The sequence below is a fragment of the Cebus imitator genome, unplaced genomic scaffold (assembly GCF_001604975.1).
Source record: "Cebus imitator isolate Cc_AM_T3 unplaced genomic scaffold, Cebus_imitator-1.0 Scaffold123, whole genome shotgun sequence".
Classification (NCBI taxonomy): Eukaryota; Metazoa; Chordata; class Mammalia; order Primates; family Cebidae; genus Cebus; species Cebus imitator.
Window position 1 is genome coordinate 1,420,311 of NW_016107438.1, and position 16,868 is coordinate 1,437,178.

The 16,868-nt window shown below is 40.8% G+C and overlaps 1 long non-coding RNA gene across 1 annotated transcript; it reads left to right on the forward strand.

Moving 5' to 3' along the window:
- Positions 1-999: 999 nt before the first annotated feature.
- LOC108312331 lies at positions 1,000-14,482 on the forward strand. The gene is made up of 2 exons (XR_001828589.2): positions 1,000-1,043; positions 14,389-14,482. It is a non-coding gene; the product is annotated as an uncharacterized LOC108312331 (long non-coding RNA).
- The last annotated feature ends 2,386 nt before the right edge of the window (positions 14,483-16,868 follow it).

The following is a 16,868-nucleotide window of genomic DNA, read 5'->3' on the forward strand; positions in this document are numbered from 1 at the left end:
AACAGGTGCTACAATTTATTCATTGTAATATTCCTCACACTGCACAATACGTGGTTTTAGGCTACATAGATGGGTTATAATCTCATTTTATTAATGAGTTGAATCCACTGAGGAAGGGTTGCTCTTTCTCATTTGGCAATGCTCAAAGCAAACCAAGGAGAACGTCTATAAACTCCCCCAATGAATTCTCTTACCTCTAGGGTGACCAGCCATTCTAGTTCATGCAGGGCTGTCCTGGTTTGGGCACTGAAAGTCCCATGATTCCAGAAACCCCTCAGTCCAAGACAAACCAGAATTGTTGATCTCCCTACCTGCCTCTGTGCCCCTAAACTGAGGCTAGCTTGTTTTGTTTGTTTGTTTGTTTGAGATGGAGTCTCACTCTTGTTGCCCAGGCTGGAGTGTAATGGCATGATCTCAGCTCACTGCAACCTCTGCCTCCCAGGTTCAAGCGATTCTCCCGCCTCAGCCTCCTGAGTAGCTGGAATTACAGGCACCTGCCACCATGCCTGTCTAATTTTTATATTTTTAGTAGAGAAGGGTTTTCACCATGTTGGCCAGGCTGGTCTCGAACTCCTGACCTCAGGCAATCCGCCCACCTCCGCCTCCCAAAGTGCTGGGATTACAGGCATGAGCCACTACACCTGGCCACTTGTTGTTTTTATTGATGAATTATCCTTGCTCCTATCTAAAGCCAAGTCTTCATTCGGGTTGGCATTTTCTCTACTTATTCAAGTACTGGGCTCTTGAAATTCTCCTTTCTCTTTCCTGTATCATCAATCATTTTCCTTCTCATGAACCACTTCTATTAGCATACAAGCATGCTATAACTTTTCCTATTAAATAATACTTTTAAGAGGTCAGGTATGGTGGCTCTCGCCTGTAATCCCAGCACTTTGGGAGGCTGAGGTGGGCAGATCGCTTGAGCTCAGGAGTTCAGGACCAGCCTAGGCAACAAAGTGAGACCCTATCTCTATTTAAAAAAAAAAAAAAATAGCCAGGCGTGGTGGCTTGTGCCTGTAGTCCCAGCTACTCAGGAGGCTGAGGTGGGAAGATGGCTTGAGCCTGGGAGGCAGAGGTTGCAGTGAGCTGAGATCACACTACTGCACTCTAGACTGAGCTACAGAGCCAGACTTAAAAAAAAAAAAAAAAAGTCTTAAAAATTACAAACATCTGAACTTGTTTCTAGACATAGGCTGGAAAAAAAAAAGTTAAAAACAATGAAATTTCTCAAGCCTACATGTCCCTCAATCTACCACCCAATTCTTGGCTCCCCTTTATAACAAAAATCCTTGAATGAATTGTCTATACACAGTCTCCACTTCCAATTCCCTTTTTCTCATTATTTGTTGAACTACTTCAATGAGGTTTTTATCCCCAACTCTCCACAGAAATAGGTCCTGTCACAATTTGCTGATTATCTTGAATTTTCCTAGACTATGGAATTATGAGAAATAAACATCTATTGTAATAAACCATTGCATTTTGTTGTTATTGTTTGAATCAGAGAAGTCAATCTTAGCTTAAGTAATAGAATTCAGAACATTCATATTTATATATCTTTAATTTATATGTTTGCCAGCACTTCACATTTGTATTGCAGTCTACTGTACAACCAATGGAATGTACAGTATGCATCTCACACTTAACATGAAAATATTCAACTTGTGATTTCCTCACCTAAGTAGCCTTCTGTGTCAGAAAATGTTTCACCCTTCTTCCTGCTTGGAGCTTGGGCCATGGAGTTATCCCTGATACCTCTCTTGTTCCCATATTCCACATCCAATCCACCAGGAAAGGCCATTATCATCCCTCACCAGATTATTACTATAGCTTTCTGACTGGTCTTGCTGCTTCCTGCCTGGCCCTGTCATATTCTATTCCCAACACAGGAACCACAACAATCCTCTAAGAATACAGGTCAGTGTAAGTCACTGTTTTGCACAAAACTTCCACCAGGCTTCTCCTCTCATTCAGAGTCAAATCCAGAGCGCTGACCTTGACCTACACTGCCAGATGCTTTGTTCTGTTACCTGTCTAATGCCATGTCCAGCTTCCTCCCTCCTCCTTCACTCCCCCAGCCAAGCGGGTCTCCTTGGTCTTCCTTAAACATCACAGCCACTCCCTGCTCAGAAAACTCCACACTCAGGGACCAAGCACTGGCTGTTCCTCACACTCAGAAGTCTCTCCCGCAGAGAATGACATGACTCACTTCTACACGTTTTCAGTCTCTCCTCAAATTTTAAATTTTATTTTGCATTTTAAATCATTATTTTATTGATCTAAGAAATATATTCCATGCAATAGACACTGTGTTGGAAACTTGAACATGAATATGAAATGGTCTCTGCCCTCAAGAACCGGCTAAATTGGAGTAGAGAATGGGCTTTCCAGGAAGGTTTCCTAGAAGAAGCAGGCCTGGAAATGAACCTCGATGAAAAAAAAAAAAAAAAAGAATTAATTGGGAGTGGGAAGGGAGGGGTGGTAAGGCAAGTGCCTCTTAGGGAGAAGGCAATTGAGTACTGTATACCCGTTAATGTGACAGAGTATGACATATTAGGAGGCTGCAAGATTAGCCTTATCTGTCCTCAGAACCTGGTCATGTGCTACGGCATGAGCACTAGAGATAACTCACTGAGCCGCAAGGGTTGGGAGGAAGAGGAGAGAAACAACCTAGAGACAAGTCTGACGTCAGACTGCTTCCAGGGTGGTGCAAGAGAGGAAGCCAAGAGCAGCTCACAGATATGGAAACTGCAGAGCACTGCTAATGACAAGCAGGGACACTCAGATAAGCAATTACGTTGAGAAGCCCATTAGGAAGAAGGAAAGATGGCTCAACATAAGAGCAGAATTCAGGAACATGAATTTTTTGGAGATGTAAGATTCAGAGACCATAATACTCTGTTACACTGACAATAATACTCTGTTACACTCTGTTACCCTCAGTTAATTTTTTTCTGGTATTCATACCCTTGCAAAGCCTCTCCCTGGAATCTAGTCTGACCCTGTGACTTGTTTTAACCCAGTGGTTCTCAACCAGGGGAGATTATGTTCTCCAGGGGACATTTGGCAATGTCTGGAAACACATTTATTTGCCCCAAATAGGGAATGTGGGGAAAGGATGCTACTAGCATTTTTACTCTACTAGTGGGTAGCAGCCAGGGATGCTGCTTAACATTCTACAATGCATAGTACAGTCCCCCACAACAACAAATAAAATTATCTTGCCAAAAATGTCAATAGTGTCAAGGTTGAAAAGCCAATAGAATATGCAGCCTAAGCTTTAAGACCTTATGCCTTTAAAAGGACTAAGCTTTAAAAAGCCTAGAAGCTTCCACTTTTGCACTCCTGAAAGGAGGGTAGCCAGACTTTTTACATGGCAGCTCAGGGTTGCCTAGAGCCACCAAATGAGAGGCCATGTGGAAAGGGAGCAGTCTGAAGGCTGGGTACTTGGAGCAGTGCCAAGAACACAGTCAATGGAAAGAACCAAGGTGCCAGATGTACCATTCCAGGCAAGCTCTTCCAGCCTGTCTACAACCATTTGCACTGTCTTTGCTGAGGTGACAGACATGAACCAGGAAACTATCGTGGATGTTTCAGCATGTGCAGACATCACAGAGAGCAGGGACAAGTTGTCCCTGCTGAGTGCTGCCCAAATGGAAGAGTCATGAGCAAGTAAATAAAGTGTTGATTTAAGTCAAGATGTTTTGGAATGGTTTATTGCACAGCAATAGGTAGATGAAACAATAGTCAACATAATAGGCATGTTTCTAAGCACATACTAATGACATCCTTATGAAATAAGATCTGTTATCTATCACTGCCACTATGAGTGGCACTATAACTTTAGCTATGAAAAAGTTAGGTACATGAGTACAGAGAAGTTAAGTACCCACACAAGATTAACACTACTAGGAATAGAGTTTGGCTTTGATCCCAGATAGCCTGACATCAGAAACTGTATCTTAACATACACCCTGTCTAGTCATTCATTCATTCAAAAATATATATGGAGAACCTACCATGTGCCAGGCACTATTCCATGTACATGGGATACAGCAGGGACTAAAACAGACAAAAATTCCTGGTCTTACAAACTTTAACTTCTAGTCAAGGTAACCACCCCAGGGCTTTATTTTGCTTGCTGCTCAGGTAGAGCTGATTTATCAAGACAGGGAGATAGGAATAGAGAAAGAGTTTAATATATGTAGAGCTGGCTAAATAGGAGCTTTATTATTACTCAAATCAGCCAGGTTTTTTTAAGGATAGATAAGCAGGCAGAGGGTGGGGGAATGGATGCTGCTGAGTGGTTGGGGATGCAATTATAGGTGAGTGGAAAATAGCCCTTGTGTGCTGAGTCCTCTTCTAGGAAGGGGTCACAAGGCCAATTGAGTCAAGAGTCCCAGGTCAAGGTGGAGTTGTTCAGGCCACAGTAATGGAAAAGTCTAAAAAGGCACTTTAGGCTTTTTTTTTTTTTTTTTTTTTTTTTTTCAGCATGTATGTTATTGTATGAATCTGAAGGGAAATGTAACAATTTTTGGAGTAGTGTTTTTTTTTTTTTGACACAGAGTCTCACACTGTTGCTCATGCTGGAGTGCAATGGTGTAATCTTGGCTCACTTCAGCCTTGACCTTCCGGGCTCAAGCAATAAAGGCCAATCTTAGGTTTTATAATGTTATTTGCAAGAGTAATTGGGGAAGTTATAAATCTTGTGATTCCAGAACAATGAATGGTTGTTGTTTAACTATGCTTACATCTTAGCAGAATTCAGGTCCCTATCATAATCCTAAACTTGCAGACTTTTATTAGTTTTCTAAAGATGATTTAGTTTTGGGAAGGGCTATTATCATCTTTGATTTAAGGTTAAACTATAAACTAAATTTCTCCCAAAGTTAGCTTGGCCCATGCCCAGGAATGACCAAGGGCAGTTTGGAGGTTAAATGTAAGATGGGGACGGGTGCGGTGGCTCATGCCTGTAATCCCAGCACTTTGGAAGGCTAAGGCAGGTGGATCACAAGTCAGGAGTTTGAGACCAGCCTGACCAACATGATGAAACCCCATCTCTACCAAAAATACAAAAATTAGCCAGGTGTGGTGGCATGTGCCTGTAATCTTAGCAACTCAGGAGGCTGAGGCAGGAGAATCATTTGAACCCGGGAGGCAGAGGTTGCAGTGAGCCGAGATCATGTCACTGCACTCTAGCCTGGGCAACAGAGTGAGACTCCATCTCAAAAAATTAAATAAATAAGGTAAGATGGAGTTGGTTAGGTCAGACTTTTTAAAAACTATTTTTAAAGGATTGTTAGAGTCACATGAACTAAAACACATCAAAGGTTTTTTTTTTTTTTTTTTTTGACAAAACATCTGATTTACATGCTTTTTTTTAAAGCTAATTACTTAGAGCTCTTTTATATGTTTTGGTAGTGAAACATTACTCACATGACACATATGCACAGACAGAAGCACATCTGTCTGTGCTGCCTACATGTTATGAGATTTCCATTTAACAGTTTTAAAGTTTTTTTATTTTTATTTTTATTTTTTCATTTTAAACCATCAGTCTCTTGATTACCTGTTCACTGCTCTAATAATTGTCAGCCAGGCAGTTCCAAATTTATATTTTAAAGGGATAATTCTTAGGTGAAACAAAATAGTGAATTAATATTTTATTTAAACCAGGGGAAAATTGTGTGGGTAAAGTTTATTCAAGATGGCCAAAAAAAGTAGACACTCTGACACGTGGAGTTTTCCTTAAAGATGTAAATTTCCTCTTTGGATTTCAGCTTCAGGATGGAGACTCTTAAGGAACAGGGATAGGAAAGTATGTGGTTCCTAGGGTCTAATAAGCAGGCATTGCTGGAAGGCACAACAGATCCCCAAACTCAAGGATCTAATTTTACACCAAATTCTGGGTCCCCAAAAGAATGAAACACTATGGGATGAGAGTGTAATACTTTCATAGGGAATTTTTTTTTTTTTTTTTTTTGAAACGGAGTTTCGCTCTTGTTACCCAGGCTGGAGTGCAATGGCGCGATCTTGGCTCACCACAACCTCCGCCTCCTGGGTTCAGGCGATTCTCCTGCCTCAGCCTCCTGAGTAGCTGGGACTACAGACACATGCCACCATGCCCAGCTGATTTTTTGTATTTTTAGTAGAGACGGGGTTTCACCATGTTGACCAGGATGGTCTCGATCTCTTGACCTCGTGATCTACCCGCCTCGGCCTCCCAAAGTGCTGGGATTACAGGCTTGAGCCACCGCGCCCGGCCAGGGAATTTTATTATAAGGACATTTTCCTAAGGCTGCTAGATAATGCAAAACCAATTAGGCCACTCTGTAATCAGCCCATTTTCTATTCTATACCTTTTTGCTGTCTAAGACCATACTTTTCTTATTTAAATGTGCGAAGAAAGGAGTATCACCATATAGTAATAATTACTTGTTATAAACAACTACCATTAGCCATTTTTTAAAATATGGCTCTTACCTAGTTATTACATATCATGGTTAAAATTTTTTATAATGAAAAGTAATTTCTAGTCCCCCTCAAAATTCAAAAAGATTAGATACAAGAGGCAGGAGGTACAGACATCAGTAAAAGGCAAACAATCAGAATTTTGTTGACTCAGAAGTTTTTCTAGACGCAGAACAGGGGCTTTAAAACAATATCTAGACATCTACACACATATCTAGCTTAAACATTACCCTTTATTAAGACAATTTTCAACTATAGGGCTCTCAATAGAAAACACTTTTAAATCTTTTATCACTAGATTTTAGCCAGGACAAACAGCTAATATTTCTATTTTTTAACACGAGTAACCACCTATGTGAAATCAATAAACCTTAACTAAGGTTATGTCTTCACCAGGGGCGTCAGAAGGTATTCTTAAAGAGGTAGCAAGCAGTTTTTGCAAGATTTAGAATCTCCCCAAAGGTGGCTATGAGAAAAGAAAATTCAAGACAGGAAGTTAGAAGTTGTTCATGGAGGGGAAAAGAATCAACATATGGCAAAGGTCACACAAATATCAAACCAGAAAGGGCTTATTTCCTGAGCTGAGAATTGAACCCAGGCTGCTGCAGTAAAAGGGCAAAGCCTTAGTTACTGAGCTACAGCCCTGGGGCAACTGCTATCATTTTTCCCAGCAGCAACCCAGAGCAGGTTTTGAGTTTGCAAAAGATTTTAACTATCAAGGGAATTCCTAAGGCTAGCCATGACATTATCATGTGTCCTTTTAGACTTACTGCATGACATAAAACCAAAAATTCCCACTCTCTGAATGGCAGAGACCAAGAAAGAGTACCCCCACATGGTAACAAAGTCAAGTTTTCAAGGACATAGAACAAGATGAAAGGAAAACCTCATTTGGTTTTTGTTTTGAAGATCCACAGCAAAGTTTGTAATTGACCAGACTGCAGGGCTGGCTCCAACAGCAGACTTATAGGGTTCCTAAGCCCACATTCCACACTGCGGTACCCCTCCCCATGACAGAACAACACAGAAAAGATGAAAAGACTAGTCACACAAATTCTTTTTTATACTAATCAAAATCTTGCAGAGGAGAAAAACAGTAATTTTTACCATTCACTTAACCAATTTGTACAAAAGGAGAGACCAGAAGCCTGACTGGTAATAAACTCTTACCCTTTTGCCAGCTTGTCAGGTTTCTAGGCTTCCTCTTTTGGTAGCTTTCGGAAGAGTGAAGCGGCTTTTGATGACCCTGCTTGTTGCACCATAGCTATGGGGGCCACATTACAAAAGAAAATAATCTGTGTCAGCCGTGGTGGCTCACTTCTGTTATCCCAGCACTTTGGGAGGCCAAGACAGGCAGATCGCTGAAGGTTGGGAGTTTGAGACCAGCCTGGCCAACATGTGAAACCTTGTCTCTACTAAAAAGACAAAAATTAGCTGGGCGTGATGGTGGGCATCTGTAATCTCAGCTACTCAGGAGGCTGAGGGGGGAGAATCAGTTGAATCTGGGAGGCAGATATTGCAGTGAGTTAAGATTATACCACTGCACTCCAGCCTGGGTGACAGAGCAAGACTCTGTCTCAAAAAAAAAAAAAAAAAAAAAAAAAAATTGTCCTTTTCCATTTCATGGAACCATAGGCAAAAGCTTCTTTATCTTGCAAGTTGCCACCCAACAGGCTATATGGGAGAACCAAATTAACATTTCCCATTCTGGCCAGAGCAAAATAGATGTGACAAAACACAGACACTAGATATCCCACTCAGCACCCAAGTATGGACCTGGCGAGGCTCAAATTTGTTTCCTTTGATCCACTCAAAATGGGGAGGGATCACTTCTGACCAGAAGTTTTAATAGGTGGTCTCAGGGCAGGATGGAAGGGCAGATGGTCACCCTAAGTTAGACCTGCTGAGCTCCCACTAACACTTACTTCAGAGCTTACTGAATGTGACTGGTCAGACAAAATAGGAGAGCCGGCTGGACTTCCATCAGCCATTCCTTTAGAGATTTTTCTCCACAAATATAAACACACAGAGTGAAGTAAAGACAAATAGAATAATTTTCAAACCAAGATTACAGACCAGATTCCTTTTCAAACCAGAAGAGCGTTCCTCCAAACACATTTCCTATCCTCAGTCCAACAGGGAGGGATCCCCCTAAACTGAGACTCTTCCTACAATCTAGGGAGAGCTGGATAGTCCCTATGATGGGGCAACAGTGCCTCTAGAGAGGTCAACAGATCAGGAGAAGGAAGGGGGTGGTGGCAGCACCAGAAATACTGGATGTCTTTCAGGAATTACTTCTCCATTGCAAATAGATCCATGCATTATGGGTAAACATCAGCCTGCTGGAAGAGATGGTGCCAGGGGCAGCCCTTAGCCAAGAAAACCAAGTGACCACTTGGGCTAGCCTCTGAATCCATTGCCAGTGAGGGGCTGCTAATCCACAGACAGGTACCTACAAAGGCTATCCTGGACAAGCCCCAAAAATGTATAGCTGCCCAATGGATTTATTTTGTCTGCTACCCAGATAGAGCTAATTTATCAAGACAGGGGAACTGCAATAGAGTCAGCTAAATGGGAGACTTGAGTTTCGTTGTAACTCAAATCAGCCTCCCCCCAAATTTGGGGTTTTTAGGGATAATTTTTGGCAGGCAAGTGGCTAGGGAATGGGTGCTGCTGGTTGGGGATGCAAACATAGGGGTGTGGAAAACAGTACTTGTGTGCTGAATCTTCTTCTGGGTGGGGGCCATGGGACCAGTTGAGTTAAGAGTCACAGGTTCAGGAGAATCATCCAGTCCTCAGAAATGCAAAAGTCTGAAAAGACATCTCACAAGGCCATCTTAGGTTCTAAAATAACCATGCTATTTATAAGAGTAATTGAGGAAGTTATAAGTCTTGTGACTTCCAGAACAATGGCTGTTTCTCATTTAACTATGCCTACATCTTAGCAGAATTCAGGTCCCTCTCATAATCCTAATCTTGTGGCCTTTCATTATTTTTACAAAGGCAATATTAGTCCCCAAATAAGGAGAGGGTAGTTTGAGGAAGGGATATTATCATCCTTACTTTAAGGTTATACAATAAACTACATTTCTCCCAAAGTTAACTTGGGCCATGCCCAGGAATGACCAAGGGAAGTTTGGAGGTTAAAGGCAAGATAAAGTTAGGTCAGATTTCTTTCACTGTCATAATTTTCTCACTGCTATATTTCCGAAGGCATTTCCATAAAATCTGAAAAGCAATAGAAGTGCACCATTGGGCAGCAAGAGCAGCAAGACTCTATCCACCTAACTAGGTACAGCAGACATCAATTGCTTTCTGGCTTCCAGGCATCTATTCCAGCACCCCCATTTCCGCTGGAAAATTACTCTCCCTAATGGACACATTTTGTTAAGACTTTTACTCAAGACTGGGTGCAGTGGTCCACAAACTCAGCAATTTGAGCGGCCGAGGCCAGAGGATTACTTGAGACTAGGACTGTGAGGCCAGCCTGGTCAACATGGTGAAACCTTGTCTCCACAAAAAATACAAAAATTATCCTGGTGTGGTGGTGTGCACCTGTAGTTGTAAGTACTCGGGAGGCCAAGGTGGGAGGATTGCTTGAACCTAGGAGGTGGAGTTTGCAGTGATCCAAGATCATGCCACTGCACTCCAGCCTGGGTGACAGAGTGATACCCTGTCTCAAAAGAAAAATAATGTGTTAGATAAAAACAGCTTCAAGCTTCCTTTATCAAACTAGATTCCTGTACTAAGATCTTTCTGCATAGAAATTCTGAAACCAACCCTGAAAACAGTTTTTCGAGCAGAGAACAAGACACAATGGTGCCAATTAATAGAACTGAGATAAAGACACACAAGCATGCAGAAATCCAACTGTTGGAACTAGACCAGCAGCATACACCCAGGAAAAGGCAGACTCCAAAGCCTCATTTTAGACTCTCTGGATCAAAATCCCTGGAGTATGAGACTACGACTTTTCATTTTATTATACTTGTCCATAATTTTGAAGCTCACTAGAGTTTGATAACCATGCTGTTTTGTGCTGGGCTAGAGCCCCATGGAATCGTACTTGCCAAAGCTATAATATGTAGACACGTGATCTTGCTAAAATGGAGATTCTGACTCAGAAAGTTTGGGTGGGGCTTGAGATTCTCCATTTCTAACAAGTTCTTAAATGATGGGGCTAGATGTGCCATAGAGTCTGGGTGAGGCTAAGCCTGAAGCTAGAATCAGAAGGCACAGACCCAGGGGAGAAGCTGTAAAGTAGACAGAGCCTGACAGCTCATTCCTTGGCAAACTGACAGAGTGAAATCTCAGAGCCTGCAAAACCGGCAACTAGCTTCTCAACCTCCTCAATGCTACCATCCTTCTGCTTAACCTGACGGGCCCCTAAAGCGGCCATGAGGCGCAATCCTTTAATTAAACTCAAATAGCTCCCTTGCCTGACCCATTCCCTCTGATTCCTTGTTCAGCATTATGAGATGAAACAAAAACAAAGAGGTGATTCTGAAGTTCAATCTGATGTAATTGGGTGCTTTGTTCTTAATTAGAGTGCAAAGTCCTCTTTTTGTAGGCCACTGAGTCTGTGCAGATAATACAGTTTCCTGTTTACTGTTCTAATAAAAACTACTTTGCATTATTAAAATAAAAGCATCCAAAAAGCTGACATAGGCAGTTTCCAAATGATATATGTAACAGAATCAAAGTGTTTTGAAGAGTTTGTGAATATTTAATTACGAGACAAGGGCCTTCCCTCTTTATCTATTGATACATTCAAACACAATTATAGTCCAGGTATTATGTTAAGCACTGGCACATGCTATAGATGGTATACAGTCCAAAGGGCCTGGCCAAGTAATGCAGAAATTCAGCCTTTGCATATAGTTTGATGAAATTCCCAGGGCCCACTCCACTTTTGGATTTTTTTATTTAATGGAAGACTATGTGCAAATCCGTTCCATGTCCTCTGGAAGAAACCCAGAAATGAAGGTAGAGTTCCAAATGGTAGGGAATAAACAACAGGTGGTCTGGGTTTCATTCAAAATGTGAGTCACACTAAAAATGGATGTTATTTTTTTTTAAGCGTCATTTCCACTCCAGATTTCAATGTATGCTGCTCAGAGTAAAGTAGATATTTTATAGCCACCACAGTGGCTGTATATGAAGGCAAAGCTCTATTCAATTGATATTTTTATAAATAAAAGCAGCATTTACAAGGCTGAGTTGAGACCCTTAAAAGTCCTTAAAGCCTTTCAATATATCCTTGTAGAGTATGTTACCCCCTAAATATCAGAACTCTGAAAACCTCTGGTTTATAGTAGAATTATTTCTAAAATACCAATTTCCAAGGCACACAATAATATTTTTAAAATCACTGAAAAGTATGTGCTAAGCACCCACAAGCAAAGTTTTTGTGGCCAGGCTAAGCTGTTCAAAGAAACTTTGGAAGTGATTTGGGAGAGAATATGGGATCATCAGGAAGAAGTCCAGAGTGTGGACAAGCATAAAAGAGTAGGATGGTGGCCGGGCGCGGTGGCAAACGCCTGTAATCCCAGCACTTTGGGAGGCCGAGGTGGGCGGATCACAAGGTCAAGAGATCGAGAGCATCCTGGCCACATGGTGAAACCCCGTCTCTACTAAAAATACAAACAAATTAGCTGGGCGTGGTGGCATGCACCTGTGGTCCCAGCTACTTGGGAGGCTGAGGCAGAAGAATCACTTGAACCCAGGAGGCGGAGGTTGCAGTGAGCCAAGATTGCGCCACTGAATTCCAGCCTGGCGACAGAGCAAGATTCCATCTCAAAAAAAAAAGAAAAAATAGTAGGATGGCATGCAAAGGGAGGCAGTGCAGGATGTGTTGACATAAGATATAGGAGAGACTCAGAAACGAGACACCAACACCTTGAAAGACTTGAGAAGAAAGTAAAGTTGTCAAAAGGAATGTCATTACCCTGGAGAGGGCTTCCCACACCAGCGTACTTAAAATAACTACACTAACCCTGACATAGCATTCTCCATCCATTTGCACTACTGTCATTTTCTTAATGATGCCTTTTACTCCATGACATGATTTTTTTGTGTCACGAATTTGTTTGTGCATCTTCTGCTCTCAATTAGAATATAAGAGCCATGATGTCAGGAACCCACTCTTTTTCACTGCTTATCCCCAAACCTAGAGCAGTACCTGGTAATGGTAAGTATCCAACAACATAACTGTTGAATAAATGAATGAAAGAAACCAATAAAGGGATTTGAGAAGGGGATAAGACAGGATGCTAGCACAAGTGTCTAGAATAGAGGTGTGATGAATAAAGATGGAGAAGAAGACATCAAAATAAAATAAATGTAAAAAAATAAAATGAAAGTAAAAATTTTTATCATGTATTTTAAAAGTTAAGAAGATATACGAGACCCTAAGCACACCCCAAATCCAATCTAAATAGCCTAGAAACATTATTTGTGAGGATTAAATGAAAGAATCAAATAATTCTCAAAGAGAAAAACTGGGACCCTTGATACTGAGGACAAAGGCCACAGACTCCAGAAGCCCTCCAACTCTTCCCACCCCCAGATACAGAGAGAGGCCTTGGGCAAGTTCCTTGCTTTGGGGCTCACTGGACCCTCAGTGTAAGCCACACTAGAAGGAAGAGCATCAAGTGTCACTTGGAAGCTATTCAAGAAAAGGAGAAAATAGTAAAGGGGGGAGCTTTATAAATGTAGCACCTACACAGTCCAGAAAAAGAATTTGACTAACCCCTCCATCTCCTCCCACCCCCTTGACCCTCAGACACTGTCTCATTGTTTGGATTATGTTTATTTGAGAAAAGACAAAGCCTCAGCTGTGAGTCTGTGATTGTGCATCCCCAGTACTTATTTTACCAAATGTTTTGGTGCCTGCAACAGTGATACTAAAGGTGCTGGTTTTGGCAAAGGACAAAGGAGCAACTTGTGACTCCATCAAGAAGAGAATATATTGCAAGGCATCTTCTCCATCAGAGACCTATATTTAATTGGTCCTTAGCTTGTGTGTACTGATTGCCTGCTATTTATCATCTTCAGACCAACCGTATGTACACAGAGCAGAATGTTTCTTTTCTGAAAACTAAATTCAAACATTTAATCTTGTAAAAGTAGTTACCTCTGAAGAGTGAAGGGGAAAGTGAGGGACATTTACTTATTATTTTTTTATTTTAGTTTCAGTTTTAGTTTTTGAGACAAGGTCTCACTCTATTGCCCAGGCTGGAGTGCAGTGGCGTGATCATGGCTCACTGCAACCTCAACCTCCCAGGCTCAAGCAATCCTCCTGCCTCAGCTTCCCAAGTAGCTGAGACTACAGGTGTGTACCACCACACCTGGCTAATTTTTAAATATTTTTTGTAGAGGCAAGTTCTCACCATGTTGCCCAGGCTGGTCTCAAATTCCTGATCTCAAACAGTTCTCCTGCCTAAGCATCCCAAAATGCTGGGATTACAGGCACAAGACACTGCACCTAACAACACACTAACTTATTATTTTACATTTGATCTTAGCTAAAAAGCTGAGAAGTGATACTTATTTTATAAAGTCTAAAAAAAGTTTAAATTCGTTTAGTTGGCTCACTTTTTTGGTTCCATTTGATAGTTTTGTAGATGCTATTTCATTAAATTTTATGGTGGATTATGGGTAAAGCTTTTTTAACTTTTTTCCATTGGATATTTTTTGTATATATACTTTTTTAAAAAAATAAAATCACTGGGCATTGTGGCTCATGCCTATAATTTCAGCACTTTGGGAGGCCGAGGCAGAGTGATCACTTGAAGCCAGAAGTTTGAGACTAACCAAGACAACATAACAAGACTTAATCTCTACAAAAAAAAAACAAAAATTACTCAGGCAGGGTGGTGGTCCACACCTGTTGTTCCAGCTACTCCAGAGGCTGAGGAAGGAGGATTGCTTGAGCCCAGGAGTCCAAGGTTCCAATGAGCTTTGATTGTGCCACGGCACACACTAGCCTGGGCAACAGAGCAAGACCCTGTCTCCAAAAAAAAAAAAAAAAAAAGAAGTAAAGCAAAGAAAATCAGGTGCCAGGCACAGTGGCTCACACCTATAATCCCAGCACTTTGGGAGGCCAAGGCAAGTGGATCATGAGGTCAGGAGTTTGAGACCAGCCTGGCCAATATGATGAAACCTTGTCTCTGCTAAAAATACAAAAATTAGCCAGGTGTGGTGTTACATACCTGTGGTTCTAGCTACTCAGGAGTCTGTGTCAGGAGAATCACTTGAACCTAGGAGGCAGAGGTTGCAGTTTCCTGAGATCACATCACTGCACTCCAGCCTGAACGGCAGAGTGAGACTCTGTCTCAAAAAAAAAAAAAAAAAAAGAAAATCAGATTGCAAGGAGAAACCATATCATGTTTAAAAATGTTGATTGGCCATTAGGTTAAAAATTGTTTAAAAAGATAACTACCAGCCAGGTATATTTTGTGGTACTGTAAAAATTTTAGCATGAGCATGTCATAGTAATAACTAATACTTACATATCACTATATCCAAAGCTCTGTTCTGAGTTTGTTGTTCTGTGTTTATTTATTTTATCTTTACAGCAAGCATATGAAGAAAATACTATTGTAATCCTTATTTACAGATAAACTGACACTGACTGGAGAGAAGTTGATTTAAGTGACTAACAAATCCTAGGGCTATGCCATCTATAGCCCTTCAATTGGTAACACAGAGATGTGATGTGAGCAGTCCCGGATTCTTTTTCTTAAATTTCTTTGAATATACATTTTTTTCTTTTAGAGATGGGGTCTTGCTATGTTGCCCAAACTGGTCTCGAATGCCTGGGCTGAAGTGATACTCCCACTCAGCCTCCCAAAGTGTTGAGATTACAGGTATAAGCCACCATGCCTGAGCCATTTTTCTTAACTTTATTAATTGAAATTTAACATATGTATAATAAAGTACACCAATCTTAAGTATATAGCTTGATGACTTTTTGCATACGTACCCACTGGGAAATCACCCAAATCAAAATATAAAATATTTCCAGCTTCCTCAAAGCTTCCTGGCAGTCCCTTCCTATAGTCAATACCTCCCCAAAAATAATCATTATTCTGACATTATCCTAAAATGGAATCACACAGAATGTACTCATTTCTGGCCTTTTTGTTGTTGTTTGAGACAGAGTTTCACTTTGTCACCTCAGCTGGAGTGCAGTGGCACGATCTTGGCTCACTGCAACCTCCACTTCCTGAGTTTAAGTGATTCTCCTGCCTCAGCCTCCAGAGTAGCTGGTATTACAGGCATGCACCACCACAGCCAGCTAGTTTTTTTAATATTTCTAGTAGAGATGGGGTTTTATCATGTCAGGCAGACTGGTCTGTAAATCCTGACCTCAAGTGATCTGCCCACTTCAGCCTCCCAAAGTGCTGGGATTACAGGTGTAAGTCACTGAGTCTGATTATTTTTGGCTTCTTTTACTCAACATTATACTTCTGAGATTCATTCCTGTTGTATATATTAGAAATTTATTCTTTTCATTGATAGGTAGTATTCCGTTTGTATGAATATTCCAAATTTTTTTGTCCATTGTCCTGTTGATGGACTTTTGGGTTGTTTCCCATTTGGGATTATAAAGCTGCTATGCATATTATTTTACATGCATCTTAAAGAACAAATGCTTTTATTGCTCTTTGATGTATCCCGAGGAATGAGATTACTGGATTATAGAGTAGATGTGTATTAGAATTCATAGATATTGCCAAAGAGTTTTCTAAAATAGTTATGCCCATTTACACACCCACTAGCAATGCATGAGAGTTCCAGTTGCTCCACATTCCTGCCAACTCTGTCATTCTAGTGGATATGTAGTGCAATCTCATAATGGTTTTAATTTGCATTTCCTTGATGACTAAGGATGTCAAGTCCCTTTTAACATTTTTGGACGCCATATGGACGTCCTCTTTTGTGAAGTGCCTTTTTAAATCTCCTGCTTATTATGTTAATTAGGTGGTTTGTCTTTTTCTTATTGAATTGTAGGAGCTCTTAATACATCCTTATTATGAATCCTTTGTCAGATATATGTAATCAGGAATAGATTTTCGCAGTCTGTGGCTTCTCTTTTCACTCTTTTAATGGTGTCTTTTGTCGCTAAGTCTTTTTTAGAAGTAAATGTATTTCATATAACAAATGTAAAAGAGCTTATCTAGTTAAGTTAGCAACATCTACAATGTAATAAAATTTATGTAAATAATTTCACATAAAATCTATTTCAAATAAAACCTATTTCAAATGATTGTTTTAGTCATTCACACATATAATTCAATATTCATCTCAAGTTAATTATGTGCAAGGCACTATGCCTTGGGTATAAAGATGGCTGAGACTCTTCTTGCCTTCAGGGAATTCACTGGACTCCA